This window comes from Thermobia domestica, chromosome 1 (genome assembly GCF_964235325.1).
Source record: "Thermobia domestica chromosome 1, izTheDome1.hap1.1, whole genome shotgun sequence".
NCBI classification, from domain to species: Eukaryota; Metazoa; Arthropoda; class Insecta; order Zygentoma; family Lepismatidae; genus Thermobia; species Thermobia domestica.
Genome location: NC_137454.1, coordinates 349976241 through 349992240, shown reverse-complemented (window position 1 = coordinate 349992240; position 16000 = coordinate 349976241). Strand labels below are relative to the sequence as shown.

General features: G+C 35.2%; 1 protein-coding gene across 2 annotated transcripts in view; it reads right to left on the bottom strand.

Moving 5' to 3' along the window:
- The window catches only part of LOC145664025 (uncharacterized), a 384402-nt gene that overhangs the window by 38594 nt on the left and 329808 nt on the right, over positions 1–16000 (bottom strand). Inside the window, exon 1 of one of the 2 annotated variants that reach the window (XM_081730329.1) lies at positions 3729–3923. The exons of the other annotated variant lie outside the window; for it this stretch is intronic. The gene's annotated coding sequence lies outside the window, so the exon portion shown is untranslated. Of the gene's footprint in view, positions 1–3728; positions 3924–16000 lie in introns of those variants that run through there. 2 annotated transcript variants of the gene reach the window in all.

Below are 16000 nucleotides of genomic sequence, written 5' to 3'. Positions count from 1 at the left end.
AGTTTAACTTGATCAATATTTGTAATAAAACCGTTGATACCTAAATAATGCAGGGTTAAGAAAAAGCATAAGTAAACAAGCACCAGTCTCGTGTGTACATCGCATGAACAAGTTTTGTTTGTATGGCGTAACATATTTTGAATAATAATGAGACCGGAAGTGATAGTAGATTTATATCACTTCCGGTTTCAGTAGAGAGATTAGAGTGAAAATTGGATATATTGTTGGAACACTTAGGTGATTGCAGGAAACGCATCTCTCTACGTAAAACCGTTTTTTTTCTCTCTCTCTCTCTTTAGTAACCAACGTTAAAACTCGAACTGGTTGGTTTCGACTATTTCCGGTTTGAATATAGGGTTAACAGAGATGGTACCTACTCTTAGAACGCTAAGTCGATTCAAAAAGAATATTTTCTGGCTATCTATTACCGTTTCAGCTCTCTGTTGATCAATGTTGAAACCGGAAGTTATAGTCGATTTCTAACATTTCCGGTTCTAGTAGAGAGACGTAATGTATTTTTGGGCACTTAATTGATCGTAGGAAACAATTATTCCTGAGACACTAAATGCATATGAAAACCCCATTTCTCAATATCCCTTAGTGTTTTTGCTTTCTAGAGATCAATATTAAAATCGGAACTACTAGTAGGTTCATATCTCGCTTTGTGTTTTACAAGTAGTAGAAACATAAGAGTTGAAATTTATTATTGAAATCTTGAATTAAAAAAAAAATAAAAAAAAACTTCTCGTTATTTATAGTGATGGTCAATACTGAAACTATGGTAGTCAATGCTTTATGGTGGTCAGTGCTGAAACTAGAAATTGTTTATTTCTGCCATTTCCGGTTTGATTAGGCAGCTAATGAAGGTGATTACAAAGTTATGAATGGAAGGAATTAAGATATAGTTGGGACACTGAATAGATATCAAAAAGTTGTTTCTCGCTACTTCTGACAGTTCTTTGCTCTGATATCTGTCGATGGAAGGACAGACGGAGGTTGCTGTTCTATAACGTTTCTCGCACATATGCATAGCTTACTGTTGAAACGCTAGTAGAATTTAGCAATCATTGTTAAGGTTTACAAATTTTCAGGGCGCGAAATCGGAACATTTTTTCTGAAACTTTGAAACTAAATCATAAGCAGTTAGAGCACATGGCAATTTGGTAGTTAACCTTATAATGTGAAACCTAGGCTGCACAAGCAATGCTAAATGTGCAAGAGGATGCACTGGAACTTCGTTCCAGCACAGCTGCATCCTGTGGGAATTGAACTCTTGTGCGACGTTTTGTTTTTTTAGTAACAATTCAATGTTTCAGTTTTGTTTATTACCTATGTATTATTATTATTATTATTATTATTATTATTATTATTATTATTATTATTATTATTATTATTATTATTATTATGACACTTTGGTTTAGAGGCGCACGGTGGCTCAGTGGTAGGGCGCTTACCTTTGGTGTGTGGGGTCCCTAGTTCGATTCCTTACCAAGTAAGTTTGTAGCAGATAACATCGTGTCTGTGGGTTTTATCGGGCTAATCCCATTTTCTCCCACTTTCTCATTCCACCAATTCTTCCATCATCATCCACTTGCCTTCATCATCTGTATCCCTTAGCCTAAAGGGCATAATAGTGGGACGTTAAACTGAAAGATTTCAATCTCATTTCATTTCATCTTCTATTACCGGTAAAGAAATAAATTTTAACCGTAACGTTTCGAAAATTGAGGCTTGTCTAAAGTAAACTTGTAAAATTTACTTATTTATAAGGAAAGATATTGAAAATGAATAAATACAGTAGGCAGTCGAAAATCCGAACTAATTGGGATCACAGGTAGTTCGGATTTTAAAATTCTTCAGATTTTCGAAAATGACCAAGAAAATGCCATTTAGGCTAACATATACTGTACGGTTTGCTCTTCTATCGATACAGTGGTTATTCAGTATATACAGTAATTACAATACCGTACGTAAGGCTACTTACATTTAATGTATCCGAAGAACCTGCTCTTACACTAAATTACACTGATCTTGTGAGTCACACTTAAAACTTATAGGCCTAAGAGAAAATAAAAATAAAAGCACGTATGGCAAACAATTACATCTGAATGAACTTTTGTAAAAACACTGACATCACACAACGTCAACGGACACACTATTATTTGTTTATCGTTAGCGTTAAGACAGAATGTAGAGAGCTTCTAGGGACCATGTTCGGATTTTTGACGTTTCGGATTTCTGACGTTCGGATTATCGAGGTCCTACTGTAATTGTATTTTGTATACAAGTTACTAAAAGAATGAATAATTTATCTCATACCCACGGCTTATTAAAATAATAAATAATTTGTTTTGGATTACTAGAACATTGTTTGATCGTAGCTCTATAGTAATATTATTTTGAATATTATTATTTATCAGTGACCAGTGGCGTACACAGAATTTTGTGATGAGATGTTCAAGAACCCAAGCTTATGTTCGAGGATGTGTGTGATTTGTATATACATGTTGCATGCGTATATATCTTCGTATGGTAAATATTTTTTTTTTCACAATATCTTGTTCAAGGGAAGGGTTAAAACCTAGAAACCACCTTTTACTTCAGCACTATCAATGACTGTTGTTTCCATAAATTTTTAAGCAAGAGGGATCAACACTATTCCCTAATTGTGGTTTTATAGTTATATAGATTAGTAGGACAGATAATTGTTATCCTACTAATGAAAACTAAGTTACAGTTCTTGATATGTCTAGTTTAAGAATTAAAAGCAATAATTGTTTTTGTGGGTTACGTTACAGTTGCACAGAAAATGAATATGTTGCAGTAAAAACACTTGAACTTTCACTGTATCTTTCTATCTTCACAAGATATAGCGCATATACTTATTACACTAAGATGTGGCCCTACAACACACATATATACAACTTATACCACTATCTTATGCTACAGACAATAATTTATACAGTAAAGCCAGAGATCGCGACTGATTTGCATTTTTGCAAGAAAATTATTGTGGATTCCGCTTAGTATTGCAAATCTTTAGGTACTTTCATAAATAGTTTTGTTGCACTATCTATTTTAAAGATCTACACTATTTGGTAGTTCAATATTGGATAATCGTTTATCTATGCATGTTCAATTGTACCTAAAGTTGAGTTGAGTTGATTTTGAGTTTAAAGTCCCTTTAAGCAGCGAGGCTATATGAGACTGGACTTACTGATTAACGTGGAATCCGAACTACTTGGGCTCCAGCCGGGAATTGAACCCGGGTCTTCCACCCCAAAGGCGAGTACGCTAACCGCTTAGCCACAAAGGAGCTCAATTGTACCAAAAGTGTGAATATGTTATGAAAATATCATTACTCGTGAAGGACGATACTGTGTTAAGAAGTATTTCTAGGAAATCAGAAAAATTTGAGATGTATGTAACTTTTAGTGATGTAGAGTTTAGTAAATCTTGTACACCTAAATCACATAATTACTGATGTATTTTCTCTATCAACACACTAATAATGATTTGAACGACACTCTGTTGAGAAGCATTTCTAGGAAATCAGAAAAATTTGAGATGTATGTAACTTTTAGTAACGTAAAGTTTAGTAAATCTTGTACACCTAAATCACATAATTACTGATGTATTTTCTCTATTAACACACTAATAATGATTTGAACATAAAGTAAGACCCAATAAACTATTTTTTTTTAAAAAAATACGTAAAACCTACTTACATTTTATCAGTCAAAAAATTCAGTCTCTTCAATGGCAGTATGTCTTCAGAATAAATGAATCAGATATTGGTAAAAACACTATTGATGCATAAATAAATATTATGTAAAAAATAATAAATTAAAAAAACTAAGCACACCACTGGGCTGATGGCACCAGACGGTGTTCGTTGTACACTGTAAACTGATCTACGAATTTTAAAATGAGATGGTTTATATATATGTGTGTAGCGAAAAACATTCTTTCTTCGCATACCCCGGCTCCCCTCATTCCCCTATTTGGTAATGTTGTGGGTATCTAGAATTGTGTATTCCTATTGACGAATATATAAAAGTGTAGGTTTCCTTTACTATAGTATCTATATGGGATGAGAGGGGGGTGGAAGATACTGAAAGACTTTGAGACCATAATAGGGAGGGGAATGTTCTGGGGGGTAAAAGAAAGGAAAAGTAAAGGATATATATAAATAAAAATGGTGGGGGATAGTTTTTTTCTTAAATGGAGTGAGGAGAAGGGGTTTTTAGTGATTGCGTGAATTTGAGTACCCATGCAAACATACAACTGAGCGCAATCTTAAGTGTCTTCATATATAACATAACATATACGAAATCCTCGTAGCATTCAGCAACGCGTGAATCTCATATGCCACACTTTTGTTGTTAACAGAGCACCGTTCTTGGTAGGAGGAAGGAGGAGGGGGAAGTTACTTCTCTAAAGTATTGAATGAAAAAAAGGGGGGATATAGAGCGGACTCACTCATCACAGTGTTGTTGTATGGCGCAATGGAGTAACTTTCACTCTTCCTATCGTGTGGACGTCGCGCCGCTCAGGTGGAAAAGAGAAGTAGTGTACCTGAAGACAGAAGATGATCGCAGTCTAGTGTCCTGGAAGGATGCTGCAAATGCGGGAGGGATCTTTGTGTGTCTGTGGCGGTGTATTAGTGTGTGTGCTCTTGGCAAGAATGAGTTTAGGCAGGGTTGGAAATTCGTTTACAGATAAATATCATACATAGACTTTACCGTGTATTTTAAACTACGTTGAGTAGAATTCAATAATAATAATAATAATAATAATAATAATAATAATAATAATAATAATAATAATAATAATAATAATAATAATAATAAACTTTATCAACGTGCTGAGAACAGTTAGAAGCAAATATACTGTTCTTAATCGTACAAGTTAATGTAATAGCTACTACACAATAGAAATACGTTATTTTGAAAATAAAGAAAACATATGCTAATTAGATATAAAATCAATGAATAAAATAATAAATTTTGGGAACGAAATCGCCTCAATTATCAAAATATATTGAAAAGTGAAGCCAAATATGGTTAAGGTATAGAATTATTCCAGAAACGAAATGAAAGGTAATCTTGTAATATTTAGTGTAACATCCCACGATTATTCCCTTTAGGCTAATGGAGACGACGATTACAGCAAGTGGATGATAATGGAATAATTGGTGGAATCAGAAAGTGGGAGGAAACGTCAGTATCCCGAAAAAAGCCACGGACAAAAAAAATGTCCACCAGTAACTTACTTGGCCGTAGATCGAAGCAGAACTCTACGACCAGAGGTTTTCTGTCACTGAGCCAGCGTGTCTCTAGAATTATTCTAGTTTCTTATAAATATTGAGAGTAAAAAGTGTCTTATCGCTTTGTTAAAACAGCATTTCAGTCATTGTATCATGTGTTGTAACCTGAAGTTGCATATAACTAACTCTATTGCCTATGGAAAACGGAGGTTCAATGCTGCGTTCATGGAATATCTTTATTAACATCTATCCTTCGTTAACGGGATCTATCTTCTTCTTTGTATTCCTATTTCTGCGTCAGTGGTAGAGCGTTCACCACCGTTGCTTGGGGTCCCTGATTCGATCCCAGCTAGCACCGTGTGGAATTTGTGGTGGACAAACACCGTCCTCGTGGGTTTTCTTGAGGTTCTTCTGTTTCTTCCCACTTTCTTCATTCCAGCATTTTCATTCATTTCTCATCATCAACGTCTCCTTTAGCCTAACCGACATAACCATGGGACGTAAAACTTAACAATTTCATTTTTTCCTATTTCTACGAGACCGATCTTAATATTATCCTCCCATGTGCACTTAGGTCTTCCTAATGATAGTTTTCCGCTTTGATTTCCAGTTAAAACATTTAAACTGTTCTTAGTTTCTTCCATTCTGGCTACATCATCAGCCCACCTAAGAATCCTAAATTTTAAATTGCATATTCTTTTTGTTTATTTATTTATTTCTAAAGATATGTCGTCTGTCCAGTTAACTTCTCCATAAAATTCGAATCAAGCAATTTTCTCTTCTCTTCTAGTGGTTCAAGATAAAATTTTATTTTCCAGTAATCTGTGATATTAAAATAGCAATGGATCATGTAATAATATTAATAACTATGCTAAAGACAATAAAGAGGATCATGCGATGCATATTTATGACCCTGCTCCCGCCAAGTGAACTTCGTGGTGGACAAACACCGTGTGCGTGGGTTTTCTCGGGGTTCTCCCGTTTCCTCCCACTTTCTTCATTCCACCATTTCATTCATTACTCATTATCACCGTCTCCTTTAGCCTAACCGGCATAACCGTGGGACGTAAAACTCAAAATTTCATTTCATTTTTTCATATTTATGACCAAATTAGATATGGATAGCCACCCCTAACGCTGCCTGTTAACCGTGAAGATATTAACGGATGGTCTCCACTATCGAAGTCGGTCGAAATAATCGCTGTTTACGCTTTAGTTCAAGAGTTATTGTGTAGGGTAACGTACAGACGGAAGGCCCTACTAACATTACAATCTTATATGATCTACTATTGTGATCCTAAGAAAACATGAGTTAATGTGTGGAATAACGGACAGACGGAATAAAGAATGGATATTTACTTTCTATAAGACCCACTGTGATTATCCTAATAATAATACAGACTTCTTTCCTACACCTTTGTGGTGGACAAACACCGTGTGCGTGGGTTTTCTCGGGGTTCTCCCGTTTCCTCCCACTTTCTTCATTCCACCATTTCATTCATTTCTCATAATCACCGTCTCCTTTTGCCTAACCGGCATAACCGTGGGACGTAAAACTCAAAGATTTCATTTCATTTTTTTCCTTCCTACACATAATAATGTTCACAAACAGAAACCTTACGTTAGTATTAGTAGTAGCCGCAGTAATAATAATAATAGTAGCGGTGGTAGTAATAGTATTAACAGTAGTAGTAAATATTTGACCTTGTTCTTCCAGACCCTCAGAAAGTAGATGATTTACGTTTTCCACGTGATTTAAAAATCAAGACTTATTATTATTTTGTTTTAAAGGAAAAAAAGTATTCCTAGTCACATTTTTAATTGACAATACTGTGATGAACTGCAAATGAAATGAAGTGAAATATTTCCCTCAATTTTACCCTTTTAGGGTAAGGGAAACGAATGAATATAAAGCAAGTGAGTGATGATGGAAGAATTGGTGGAAACAGAATGTGGGAGGAAATGGGAGTATCCCGAGAAGATCCACATCCACCACAAACATACTTGTCCGGGGATCGAACCAAGGACCCCGCGGACCGAAGGTAAGCGCTCTATCACTGAACCACCGTGCCCCCCATGGTGATGAACTGCAATCATTTAAATTTTTACGCTCCTACTCTACCCCAGGGGTATATGAGACGTATTAATGAAGCTTTATGTGTTTCCAACAGGAATCGAACCCTGGCTTCCCATATTAATAAATTTGAATACTCTTTTACGTTTCATGTCGAAAATTAGATAACATTCGGAAATTACAATTTACAAAATTATAAGAGACATTTATGTAATCAGCGTACGTAATTTAAGCGATTTTGCTTTTCATTCTTACGCAAGGCGGAAGTTATCAGGAAATAGAAGTAGTATGTACATGGGTTCTGAATCACGGCGGGACTTGAAACCGTACTATCGTTCACATTACCCACCACACTATTTCCTTAAAGAGAAATTGTAGACCTTACAAAAATCCTAGTAATAAATGGATACTATATCAGGATTAAAATTTTTATTTTCGTTTATTTTTGTTTAAAGTGTTCAGATTATGCATCGTTTCTAAAGGAGATGATAACGCAAGAAAATATAACGAAAGAAGGAAGTGAAGGAAAACGGAAGAAACCCCAAGAGAATCCACGGTCGCCGTGTTTGTCTACCAGGGTGAGAGCTTGGATTGAATCAGGGATTCATTTTTGAACCAAGAAGGAATCTACCGCTTAGTACCACGGCCCATCATCCAAATTGCCGATCGAGTATTTTTAAGTCGACACCTGTCATTTGTGTGCGGCCAGAGGTCTATGGCCGGTCGTATTATCCAATCCTCTTGCAAACGAAATAGTGTGGTGGATATGTGTAATGGTTAATGTTGTTTGATGATCTGTGCAGCAGCAAACTGTACGTAATTACAGCCCTAAACATGGTTCTTGGCCCAGGTCAATAGTAGGTTCTACCCAGGGGGATACCAACGGGGGTTCACCACGTCCAAATCCAACCCTACCCCACAAAATCGTAACTCTGCAGTAACAGAGAAATATCTGATATAGACTAAAGATTTTACCTTACTCATCATTTACAGTATTTCTTTTCTGGTAAAAACAATGTAATTTTATCATTTTTCTTGAGAATATAGGAGTCAGTACTTAAAAATTTCTTACAGTATTTTTTCAGCTATAGGATAGCATGTTCGATACTGCATAAACATAGTATTTTGTATTATTGGACCCTCAAACCTTGGACCCCTTCCAACAAAACTTTATGGGTGCGCTCCTGGTTCTATCCTTCATAACCTCGATGTTAGGGGGACAGACTACTAAATATTTTTCAAATGCTAACAATTTTTCTTTTGCCAGTTTTTCGTAAATGAAAAGAGATAATGAAATGTAACTTACCTCAATAATAGATAATGTTATTCTATACCCGAAAATATGATTAAAAATTTCAGTGTTGCCATCCATAGAAATTATAGTGTGACCAGAATTTGAATTAACCAAAAGTCTAGGTTATGGCAGCGTCTGGATAAATGAACTCAGCGGCAATTGATGACTTATCATGCTGTCTGTGTTCCTTGTTAACTATTTTTTAAATAATATTTGTATTTATTTTGTAATAAAGAGTGCAAAATAAATAATTTTTAATAAACAGTAGAATTAAAATACAAATATTATTTAAAAAGTAGTTAACAAGGAACATAGACAGCATGATAAGTCGTCAATTGCCATTGAGTTCATTTTTCTAGTCGCTGCCATAACCTAGATTTTTGGGTAATTCAAATTCTGGTCACACTGTAATTTCTATGGATGGCAACACTGAAAATTCTTCCGATTCGTATTTTCGGGTGTAGAATAACATTATCTATTATTGAGGTAAGTTGCATTTCATTATCTCTTTTCACTTACGAACAACTGGCAAAAGAAAAATTGTTAGCTTTTGAAAAATATTTAGTAGTCCACCTCCTCGGTAAGAATGCAAAACAAACAAGGACTCTAGCTTCAAATTAGACCCTTTGCTGAAAGTAGGCTTGAAATAAATTTAAAAACAACCCGAGCACTTTCAATGTTCATTTAGACCAAGTCTTATTGGACAAGATATGGATAGTCAATAGACATGCGGTGCTCAGTGAAACACTTCCTTAATCATATTGTTGTTCATAAGCAGAAACTCTAAGTAAACGAAGAATAATCTGATAATAATTGAGCTGATCTTATGGAGATCAAAGAGAAAAGTATAGAAAGTCAACAACTTTATAAGTCAAAACCAAAGTCATTGTTTGTAGCAATAATTTCTATATTTTTGGCTAATTTTAAAAGCTTGTAACTTGAAAAGCCTCCTCTCACGAATCTGGTTTCTTGACTATTAAAAAAGAAAAAAAAAAAAACTCCAATGGAGATATGAGCTGATTTTCTTGGACTCGACATGTGTCTACCACAAAGTTTACTTGGCGCATAATGTGTGAACATAATGGCAAGCGTCATTTTCGGTGAAATTAAATTAAGTGAATTGAACTGTGAACACATAACAATATGTAGGTTGCTTAATTTCGAAAATGTACCTTCAAATGGCAGGGAAAACCTGTTTGGTATATGTCATTACAATGAATTGCATAGGAATCGTTGATCTTCTTTTGCATTTTACTCAAAGTAACAAAATTTGATATAGCAATATGTTCGCCCGAGATGCTCATATATTGATGAATCAGGATATATGAACTGGTAGCTGTAAGATATTATCTAATTATGAAATTAAGGCATAGCTCCGTGTTTCTAAGCTCGTCTCTGGTGTGTTGAACTATAAGCTTTCTTGGGGAGGTCCCGTTTTCTCCTACTCTCACTCATTGTAACAATGCTTCCATAATCAACTACTATCACTATCTCATGAAGTATAATCTTAAAACTGAAGATATTTCATTTCAGGGTAACTTATTATTTTGCACTTTAACCCCAACGTAACTTCCTCGTGGTTATATAGTTAAGTACGGACCTGGGGTCGATTTTTGTTAGGAGTTCATGTGATTTGGGTCACATGTTAATCTATAGGTTCATGACTCACATAGTCTCAGCGCTGATAGAAACATAACACTTCAAATCAACAATACTTTTAAAAACCAGCAGGAACCAGCTATTTAAAGTAGAATTTCTTGTTCAACGTCTCATGAGGCTAAAACAAACAGCAATGATGAGAATGAATGGACAGTAGAATGAAGAAACTGGGAGAATGGAAGAGCCCGGAGCAAAACCTACAGACACACCATATGTCTACTACAAAGTTCACTCGGCGCGTACTGGGATCGAACCAATACCTGCATGTACCAAAGGTGAACGCTCTATCACTGAGCCATCACACCCTGTAATTATAAGAGAATTACGTAAGACGGACCGTTTTCTATCCTACCTTTCCTATTTATTGCACCCCTTGTTAAACTACTTTCTCAAAGGCTGTAGCTACCGCTATTCCGATAATATATATATTTTAAAATATAACAATTACTCTTACATATAAGAACCCCCCCCCCAAAAAAAAGCCTTATATAAAAGTTTCTACTACGTTTGTGTATGGAATTGTCTATGAAGATTGTTTAGGATGGATCTACTGCTTATTAGAATCTGTTTAAATTCTGATAGCATGAAATTCCCTCATTCACCATTACAACTGTACACTTCATTATATATATATATAATACGTGTGTCTGTCGTCAGCTAGAAACGAGTTACGAATAGCCACCAAATTTGGTACACACACAGATCTTATCGCGCACGAAACCGTTTATTTTCGATTTTCAAATCAGGGGTGGGGAATCAGGAGGTAATATGTTCATCAATACCTTGCCTGTATGGAACCCATACCATTTTTTTTTTTTACCTGATTCATAGTCATGGTATGCACTCAGATGAATCTAGAGTTACTCAGTTTTGAATATAAGTTAAGAATAGTTTCTTGGGCACAGTTTCAGATTATACGTCGCATTTTCCACACTGATTTACAAATAAATAAGTATAAAATTTATTCATTTCCACTATTTTAAATAGACATATAGACACAGACACACATAGTAGACACAGAATGTAACCGTTGATCATTCCCGCAGTAGCATTCCATATGGAGAAACTGAAAAATTAAAAAAAAAAAAAAAATGGACAACAAATTGACTGAGAACCAAATAAATCGATGCAACACCCGTTATTTCTGCGCTACGAAACCAATCCATATTTCGAAGATACTCTTACAAGCAAGTGAAACTAATTCCTGTAAGGCAACCAACATATTCTATTAATGTTTAGATGAAGCTATACATGACCAGTCGATCATCTTGTAGGGTTTTCATATTTCCAAATATGAATTTTGAAAAGATGATTTTTGTAACACAGTTTTCGCAATGTTTAACTTTTTTTCTATAGGGTGTCCGTAAAGTCTTGCAACCCGAACTTTGGAGCGTTAGAACCTTTGAACTCTGTCCACCAACCATTCTACAGATAAACTGTTACAAACAAACAAGAAACTTAAAAATCATTAAGAAAAGATAATAATCTATCTATGCCTGTAAATTACTTCTTGCGTGGCTCAAAGTTTCTTGTTCCTTTGTAACTACTATTTATCTGTAGGATACTTGATGGCCAGCCATTTCTGTTGAGATCGTCTGGTACCGTCAGTGTTGCCATATTATCCCAACTGCCGGCAAACAGTTTTATTATTATTATTATTATTATTATTATTATTATTATTATTATTATTATTATTATTATTATTATTATTATTACGCCACATCATTATCAAGAGTGAAATGTCTACCCTAGGTCTCAATGTACCGTTCTTGTTTCAGAGGGAGATATTACTATCCAACCTATCCACTAACATTCTATTCACCCCCCCTCCCAAAAAAAAACTTTTAATCCCTCACTTCCTGACTTTTCGCTTTTTTTTCTTGCAAATAGTTTTCTTCACCTGCATCTGTTTCTGACATTCGTGGGGGCAAACGTCGACCCCACCCATTGTATATACCTGGAAAATATCTAAAAAACAGGCATTCTCTGGGCAGGAGTTTCATTTCATTCACACATATGATTCAAAAATTTTGGTGCTACAAAGTTCAGGTTGCGCGACTGTACGAACATCCCATCTTAGATACGATCGTATCATAGTTAAATGTAGGATATATAATATATGTTTCAAGTTACACAAACATATTTATGTCAATTTTACAATGCTATTGTCAAGTTCCTTCTCTCGTTGTCCCCTGAACACAACCTAATTCCATGACTTTTTTTGAACCTGCATTTACAATCCATTTATAGTTGTAACTATAGCCTAGATTTATAAGCACGGTAATAATATAAGCATGAAAGTGTGAATGATAAATCGAAAAAAATGTTCATCAAAATAAGCCGAAAAGCATAGGTGAAAAGTCAATTGAAATGTTTGTTTAGGTGAAATCCTACCTTATTCGCCGGTCTTATAGTATAGAAGGATTTTGTTGTGTGAAACTCCTGCATCTGTCACTGAAAAAATATTTACAAAGTGAAAATGTTTTTTGCTTGTCACATACCCACAGGGCCGTGTGTGAAAGAGTCTTCTTCGGTGAATTCCTTCAATATCTGTTTCTTCGCTGGAAAGCTTTCTAGAAATTTTACACAGTAGTTTGTAATCAAGTTTCTTTTTTCAAAGTAATATCTAAGTGAGCTCATCTGATGAACTTTTAGCAATACCATGAGGCTCTGAAGACGTCATTACTGAGTACTTTGACTCCCTTCTGCTCAAAAACACAAAACGCTATTTGTTGTGTGTGATGGTATAATAAAGGACTGACTATTCCCAAAATTTCAGATTTTTTTTTATCCAGGCCCATTGGAGATATTGGACAGTGAAATATGCTAAATTGGCATAATTCTCCAACTTTACGATTTTTTTCTTTGGGGGCAGCTACAGGTCTGTAAATTTTTGTGTATTAACTTATGACCCCGAACTACATGCACACACAAATTCAGACTTCTACATCAGTTGTTTCCTCTTCCCAAACATGTTTTCAATGTCCAAAAATGTTGCTACTGTAGGCCCTGATTTCACCTCCTTCCAATGTTTTTAGGCAAAAATGTTAAGAAATCAAAGTTTTAGCTCTGCAAGAGTTGGAGACGTTCAGCAATTTTCAATTTATTGTATTAGGACAAATAAATGCTGAGATATTCAAAACAACATAAACGCTTAAAATCGAAAAAATGCAAAATGGCGGCAGCCTCTGCGTCGTTAAGGTTACTAGAAGGAACGTCGTCGTCATGGGATGTTGTAAAAAAAAAAAAAAATAATTGTGGTTATGAAGTACCCTGATATAGGATAAACATTCATGAAAAAATAGTTTTTTTTTTTTAAGGTCGAGCGACAATTTTTCTTTTTTCTCGATCACTTTGCATGGATTGACCCAAGTATCATACGCATTTTTTTTTTTTACCTAAAATATGCATTTTTATAGCATTTTAAAAACTATTAACCATGGTTAAAATTAGTTGTCAGCGTATGTACTACGAAGTAAGCATTTTTATATATCTTTCAAAGTGTGGAAAGAAATAATCATTTTGCTTAGAATTCCAGGGTCTAGTTATAATCATTGTTTGAATTGCTCGCTTCTGACCTAGGCACTAATTCTGCAAACCAGGCGACATAATAATATAAATCTAATTTGACACATTGGCCTACGTGCTTTGGCCGTTAATTACCAAAGCTTCAGACTCGTGTTTCCGGTTACCAGAGCAGCCTGGCACCCGGAAGTTTTTTCTAACCCTGATCATAGGGGCGCATCGAATGAATCTGGACCCGAGTGGTGGATGTAGCCCGGGTCTGAGATCTAGTCCCCCAGCTTTTTGAGTTAAAAAAATAATTGCAGCTATTATTTATATATGTTTTAAAGCTTATTGTAAACTCATGATATACCTGTCATAGTCTGGGTTCTGCTTGCCCCCCCTACTTTTTTCCTTCTAGATCCGCCACTGCCGGATCCCCAAGAAACTTCTAACTCGACATACACTTGTATACTTTTTTTTTTTTTTAATGAAATGAAATTAAATCTTTCAGTTTAACGCAGGGGCGAATCCAGGGGGCAATCGGGTTCAATCCCCCCTCCTGAAGAGGAAACTTTCTTATTTTATTTATAAATAAAACCCATGCCAGAGTTTGGAGCTCTTAAAAGTGGCTCTAAGTAGCAGTATTACAACCCCCCCCCCCAGAAGTCCGTCCTGGATCCACCACTGGTTTAACGTTCCTCGATTATGCCCTTTAGGCTAAGGGAGACGGATGATTAAGACAAGTGAATGATAATGGAAGAATTGGTGAAATGAGAAGGTGGGAGAAGATAGGAGTACTCCTACAAAATCTACGAGACGATGTTGTCCGAACAATAAAGATTCATTTTAGACTGGAGAAATGGTTATACTACGTTTCTCATTATCATTTGGCCATGAAACAAATGCCGAAGAGATATACAATTCCTATATATAAATATGTGGTTTTGGAATGTAACTCGTAGGATATGATCCTTTACGTTTTTTTTTTTTTTTAATTTCAACACTTTCAGTGTACTCGTAAAAAAGGTAATAAAGAAATAACGGCCGGGTTTTTTAAAAATTCAATTAGAACTGGACAATCTACAGAAAATTTGAAAACGACCAATGAAAACGACACGTTTCTGCCACTTGTAGTTTTCGAGAGCTCATTGTGGAAAGGATTGGAGACCAACATATAAACTTTTCTTTGTAAACAAACATATAAATCTAGCATTTTAATATAGGGGTCTATAGATTCTTCTCCTTTCCTTTTCTTTTCTTTCCTTTTCTTTCTTTTCCTTTTCTTTTTCCCGGCGGGAGCTCATGTGGTTCGGATTCCACGTTAATCAGTAGGTCCACGTCTCATATAGCCTCGCTGCTGAACGGGACGTTCAACTCAAAATTCAACTCAATTCAATTCAACCTTTTCTTTTCTTATACTCTATCGTATGAAATTATAGTTTGAAACCGATAATTAAGATACAATTTCCAACCCTGCGTTGCAGGTTTGGTCTGAGAGGCGGGAGAGGGTGTTTGTATCTCTCTGTGTTCTTGGTAAGAATCAGTGTAGGATGATTCTTCATGGTCTGGGTTCTACACAAGCAGAGGAAGAGTGTTGGGGGAGGGGGAAATGTAAGTAGACTATGTAACTCCTGTATCTGAATTATTTTTCTCCTTTACTTTCGCTAACACAGTCCACTCTTTTTAACAGTTGCTAAACAACTGGACCTCGGGGAAATCTAGACCGCTGTAGGCACGCTTTGGAGAAACATCTACACTGACCTTGAGATGGGGAAACGCTTTTTTAAAAAACGTATTATGTCAGACGATCTTTCCCCTCAAGGAACATAACTGTATTCCATCTTTCACTGTACTTTATTAGCTTTTACTTTTCATTATTATTAATATTACTGTATACTCCATATCACATATTTTTTTAAAATATGTGTGAGTAATTTTTCTTTGTACTCATGAACAAAACTAATAATAAAAAAAAAAACACTTATAATTAGATGTTACAGAAGCCCAAATATAAGGATCACATGTATTCTAATTATCGTACCTTCTCAGATCGACGTGAAAACTATCACGATATTTCGTTACTTCCTGTTCTGTTATTTTAATATTATAATTATACCTAATTGTAGCTTGTTAAAAATAATTTCCATCACAACAAAAATACTCAGTTCTATAGAATAATAATAATAAAAAAAACTTT